This window comes from Cyprinodon tularosa, unplaced genomic scaffold (assembly GCF_016077235.1).
Source record: "Cyprinodon tularosa strain WSP-4 unplaced genomic scaffold, ASM1607723v1 ctg196, whole genome shotgun sequence".
Taxonomy (NCBI): domain Eukaryota; kingdom Metazoa; phylum Chordata; class Actinopteri; order Cyprinodontiformes; family Cyprinodontidae; genus Cyprinodon; species Cyprinodon tularosa.
In genome coordinates, this window is record NW_024038715.1 from 486,284 (window position 1) to 492,958 (window position 6,675).

Here is a 6,675-nt window from a genome sequence, read left to right on the forward strand (position 1 = left end):
GAGTCACAGGTTGCAAAACAGTGATATATATATTGTTCAGATTCACTAAATTGGTCTAAATTTTACTTCAGTTTACAGGAAACGTATTTCCTTAAAGTTGTTCAGTATGTTGTTTTAAAAAAAATTATGTTTTTATCTAAAACAAAGGCGAAATAAAAAAATAAATAAATTGCGACTTCTCAAACTGATTAAAGAGTCACTGAGAAATATAATTTTTTTTATTAATGGTATTTTTTGTAAAGTAAGGCAAGACAAATACAAGTAAGAACAACAAAAAAAGCTTGAGTTCATTAAATAAATGTGCATCACAATCAATACAATACAATCTATACAGTATAATAATCGGATTAACCTGTGTTGTTGGTTCTGTCATGTAAATGGACCAGTTACCCACTTTCTTTCTCCAATTTCTTTTTGCAGTCTTAAGGAATAGGTTGTCTGCTCAGGGAGGTTAAAAATGTTTTACTATGCCAACAAATGTGCCCATCGTAGCTCTTTCTTTCTGAAGCCAATATTTGGTAATTGCCTTTTTCCCTGCTGCCATCATAATTTTTAAGAGATACTTATCATCTTTGTCTAATTCCTCAGGAAAATTACCTAAATACAGGAAAAAGTAATGTCACATCCACAGTATAACCCAAGACCTTATCAATAATTTCTGTCACCTCCTTCCAGTAAGTCTGGATGGAGGGGCACAACCAAAATATATGGGAATAATCCATAATGTTTTCTCCACATTCTCTCCAGCATCCCAGCTGAGTGTCTGTTTGTTTGCTCTTTTGCTTAGGGGTTATAAAGAAGCAGATCAGATTCTTCCAGCAAAACTCTCCACCCTAATGAGTTTGTAGTAGTTGACTGTGTTTTCCAACCATTCGTCCATATGTCCTCTGTTATTACAATGTACAGTTCTTTTCCCAACCAGGGGCGTCTCTAGGTTTAAGAGACAAGGGTGGCTCAGCTCCCAGAAGATAATGAATTTTTTCAGTGCACCTGCTAAGGCGTTGTCTAAGACAAGCGTGTAACTTTGTGTTGAAAGTTGGTGGGGACGGCTCATAAGGAAAGGGAGCTACCTGCGCGACGCCTTTTTTTTTTTGTTGGAAAGGATAAAGCCAAAAAAATGCGAATAACATTTATCAATTTAATGCTTATAGTTGAAAACATAACTGTTACAATATTCACTTATATATTTTGTGCAAAAAATATCACATAAATCTAAACAGACAGTACAAATCAAAGAAATCAAATAAATATATCACTTTTGTAGAACATTTATTGACAGTCAATTTTGGGTCACTTTTTAAAATTAATTTACTTTTAAACCAGGACTTGGACAAGATCTTATGGGACCTTAAGCAGAATATGATTAAGCAACTCCATCTTTCTGTCAAGAACATCCACTAGCAGGGTATCCAGGGGGGGATTTACCATTAGGCAATACTAGGCAGTTGCCCAGGGCCCCAAGTTCTGGGGGCCCCATAAAACTCTGTTTCCATGTATGGTTAATACAACTAATCCTTATTTGTGCTCATTAATTATGTTTTTGATAAAAATCCTTTGGCTAAAATGCCATCAGAACGCTGATAAATAGAGAGGAAAAAGGGACAAGAAGAGAGGGACAAAACCTAGAACAAATAATGGATGTCTATTCTATTAACATTTCTCTATCTGTAGAATGGGTCTGTTTTATGGGTTTACTTCTCAGGGGGCCCCCTGCCTGTCTTTGCCTAGGGCCCCAAATTTCCTAAATCCGCCCCTGAGGGTATCAATACTGATTTGATAGAATCTGGGAGAGCGGACTATGTTCAACCATCCATTTTCTTTAACCTTATCCCTCAGTGGGATCAGGAGGTGCTGGTGCATATCTCTAGCCACGTTCTGGGTGAGAGGTGGGATCACCCTGGACAGGTCACCAGTCTGTCGCAGTATGTTCAACCAGCTTAAAAGTAATCGGTAATCAGATTTATTATTTGCACTTTTACTAAGTGAACTTTCTAACTCCCTTAAATCTGAAATTCCAATGCCAAAATTGTTTAAATCTTTTATCTTTGGACCCCCTGCAGAGTGACGTCACACCTGCAAGATCCTATCCTTACCTTCCTGCTAGATTGCAAAAAGCATCTTGCTCATGAATTGTCAACTTAACACGCTAAATCTTAAATGAACGTGTACATATAAAAGAAAAAGGGGCGCAGTGCTTGCTACTGAATGGCAACACTATCAAAGTCAGGAAAAGGTTTTAAGTAAAGCCGGGATTAAAACAGTAGCTACAAGAAGCTTCAAATAAAAGGTGTTCTTTATGTTCAACCTAAACACCAACTCCGATAGACCATCAGTAGAGCAGGTGTTTAAATTAATCAATCACTGCTGCGAAAGCTTATAGCAGTGAAAGCTAATATACCACAGCCATCACTTAATAAACGCAAAATAAACAACCCTCTAAAAACGGAAAACTGTAATGGACTGAAAGTCCTGTTTTTTATGTGGGAAATTATTTGCGTGTGTTTTAGTATAATTCTGATATATTGGCGCTGCTGTCTGTTTCTATGGCAACGATACTGAATGTAGTGTAGCTTAGAGACCTGCATGGGTCGAGTTTTACCAACCCGCACCCGCCCGAACCCGTTAGGATGACTACCGAACCCGACCCGTCACCCGCAGATATCTTCAATTCAAATGTTATCGAGAGGGCGGAGGGGGGTGATGGGGAGAAAGCGAGAGGCAACAGATTCTTTTTTCTGAGTTTTTTTGTCGGGGTTTGTGGACGGTGAGCAGCGGGGAGAACTTTTTTATTTTCTTTCTGAGGAGCGGCATGAATGGGGTTTTAATCAGATATACACAGCACCGAAAGCAAAATACGTGTACAAAATATTGGTGGGGACATGTCCACACCAGTCCTTAAGGAAGTTACGCCTATGATTGTTCAGATTAACTTGTCTTCTTTATGGCTTTTATTCGGTGCTTTACTGCATTTGTTTTGGGAAAATATGAGGAAAAAATAAATACAGAAAAAAATATATATTTTTTAAAATCGCAAAATAATTATAGGGTGGCTAATGCCAAAGAAAGGGTGGCTGAAGCCACCCTTAAATAGGTCTAACGACGCTTATGTTCCCAACGCTGCTTCACATATTCTGTAGAGTACTTCTTAAGAGATATGACAGCATGGTACGGTTTACTTATAAGTCCTTTACTGCTTATGCAGTTGTACGCTCCAACAAATAACTGAAAAACCTAAGACCAACCTTTCTGTTCAGAGTTCCTGACCTCTTTACATAAATTATCAGAGATTTGTAAGTACCTGTAAAAATCCTTTCTCCTCAAACAATAGACCCTACATTAATATTCTTTAACTATTGTACATAGAGATGTGATAGCATGATGGACCCATAGGCGGATCTACTGGGGTGGCATAGGGTGGCGAATGCCACCCTAAATGACAGCCTTGCCACCCCTGCTGCCACCCCAGTTGGCGGTAGGGGTGGCGAGGCTTATAAATTATGGATAATTTGAGAATTACGACCGCTAATTTCTAATGTCGGACTGCAGTGAATGCAGCACGAGATGACGCGAGAGCGACTGAGACTGATTGTTTTGAAAACCGATTGGGGCAAAGCGAGGGAGCCAGGGGTGATGGGGAGAGGAGACACAGGGTGAAACAGGTAAAAACTGATTAACTATCTATCGAGAAATGAAATCATAATGAAAGCACAACGTTGCTAGCATAGCTGCAATGCTGATTTTGAGATGATAAAAATCAGGTTGCAGAACGTTATTTCTCTAACTATGATGTTAGTTAGGCCTGACGTCTCAGGCTCATATAGACATATTTGCGGTCAACAATGACAGAAGAGACGATCAAGTTTGGTTGTACTCAAATCAAAACGCACAAAGGTATTGGATCTAAATAAATTTTTGAACCGTTTTGCTGAGCAACGTGGAAATCACTGCATTCAGCTGTTATAGGCATGTTAACTTTATGTTCTGCTCTCTGGTGAGCCTTTACAGAGCTGTTACATTTTGTTTTGGCACCTCAGAAAATCTGATATTTCCTTTAATAAAACCAAAAGTGTTAAAAGTTAAAAATGTGATACTGGTGTGAATCCTGCTTAATATGAAGCAGTGTTGTTGTTTCTTTTTTTGTATATATAATATGAAACTATCCAGAAATGACCCGTTTGAACCTACTCACAAGCAAAATTTATTTTTTATGTTGCTTCTTTTCAGATTTGTGGAGATTTTGATGTAACATACAGAACCCGCCTTTTTGTTGATTTGTTGATACAGCAGTATGGAGGACCAACTCTGCCATATTTAAAAATATATACAAAAATAAATGCTCAATAAATAAATAAGCATACAATTAATTGCCACCAAAAATACAAACAACAAATAAATGTAAGTAGAAATTAAATTATACAGCTAGTCATAAAGGTATATAACTGTTTTTATTTCTTTGCCTTTTTAATATTTACCTTATTTATTTTTTTGTCATTTATTATCTTCAACTTCATTTTTTTTAATTACTTATATCTTTAAGTATTTATTTATGTGCATGTTATAATAATTTTTTTCAGTTTTATTCTTCCTTTGTATTTTTTTACCCTAGTTATTTCTTCGCCGCTATTTCTTTCTGCCTGCCCTTTTAACATTTCTGCCTGCCATTATAATATAATATCTAATTACATTTATTTGTTGATTGTATTTTTGGTGGCAATTAATTGTATGCTTATTTATTTATTGAGCATTTATTTATTTCTGTATTTATTTTTAAATATGGCAGAGTTGGTCCTCCATATACAGCTCTATCTACAGCATATTTACATGCATGAAATGTCCCTTTCATGTTGCTGTAAATGTATGTCAAGTTACTGAGGAACAAATGGGGTAAATGTGTGTTCAGAGTAAACATTACATAGATGTCCAGTACCTTGTTCGGGTACCTTGACCCATTTATTTCTACTGTGTAGTTCTGCTCACTTTAGTCCAGCTCAGTCCATAGATCTCTGATCAGTAACTTTTTCTTTCTATCGTTTCTTCTTGTGCAAATGCTGCAAAGCTGCCTCTCTGACAGTCAATCTCACACATCTGCAACTCAGCACCTGTGTCTTACCTTAATACCTTTCCTGTCATAAGGCCCCTCTAGAAGTAGTGTTATCATTCTTCTATCTCCTATTAAGTGAGATCACATTGTACGATGTATTATTAATATGAACTGTTTCAGATGAAACACTAGTACTGTACATACTATTCTCACCAAACTGTGATAACTGTGATTAAATTCAGTGTAAACAAATGCCATATGTTGCCACCCCTAAAAAATTCCTGCCCCCCTCTTGCCACCCCATAAATATTTTTCTAGATCCGCCCCTGGATGGACCCGTTGTTTGTATCTGAAAACTATTGTATTTTCAGAGAAGATTTAAAAACAGCAAGTGAGTCAGTATGTCTGCTCGCTCAGCTCTTTACATCCTGTTTGGTTTCTGGACAACCAAGAATAATTGATCTCCCGACCTGATTGAGCGTAATGGAGCAAATATTTGAATCAGCTTGGACAGATACTGAGAGGTGAGACCATTTAAAGGCTTAAAAACAAAATCAAAAATCAAGATATATAGATATATTTATATTATATAAAGATATAGTCTGATTGTGAAGTTTCATTTTAGTTTTTTTTGCATTATTTTTCAATGTAGTCTACTTCTAGGAACAAAAAGCTAGTGCTAATTTATTTTGACCTTTTGTATCACCATGGAAGCATCAGCACTTCTCTGAAGAAGTGGTTTCTATGCTTGCTTCACACATGTTTTTTTGTAATCTGACCCACCGTTCTACCTGCTAGTGATTAAATATTTACTCCTATAAGACAGGAAACCTGCCAGTGTGTGTTACTTTGGTTCAGGTATTAACAGAGTGGCAGCCAGGAGACACCCCTTCTTACTTTATTGCTATTTGGAATCATTTTTAAATTATTTTTAAGAAGATAGTTTAAAGTATTAATAATTAAATGAGTAGTATTAATGGGGAGTCTTTAGATCAGTGTGAGAATTTTTAGACAATTTTTAGCATCGTTATGGGAATTGTGTGTGTGTTTGTGAATCCTGTGCAGAGCAGTCAAGACTAATGAAACTCGTACTGCCTCTCTAGCGAACTTTGTTCATGCAAAGTCTCTTGAAAACACAGAGGAACCTGTGATATTAAGAATGTGTGGGTGGAGCTTTTAATTATCACATAACGTCATATTCAAATTAAAGTGAGAGGAGTTTTGCTGAATTGCAAATCCTCTATTTGCATTATCAGTAATCTGCGTTGAAGTCTTGCAAATTCTAGGCAGGATGTGGGAAGCTGATGCGGGTATAGTTTTTAATTTGAACTCTAGTTTGGAATAACCTGTAGTTAGTGACAGAGGTATACTTGTGATTCACTGGTGCAGTGTTAAGTAGCTTTTTTCAATTCTTCCAGACTTCTCATTACCTCATTCACAGTAGCATTTTATTTTGATAATAATTTCACTTTTTTGGAAAAGGGCAGGAAAATATTAGATAAAGCTCTTAGCTCAAGCGAAGAAAAAAAACCTTCTGAACAAATACAAACAAGGTTAAAGTTCAATAAAAAATTACTGCTACTGTTTAATCGTATACAGTAGTCCACAGATTCTTAGAAAAATCATGCAGTTCT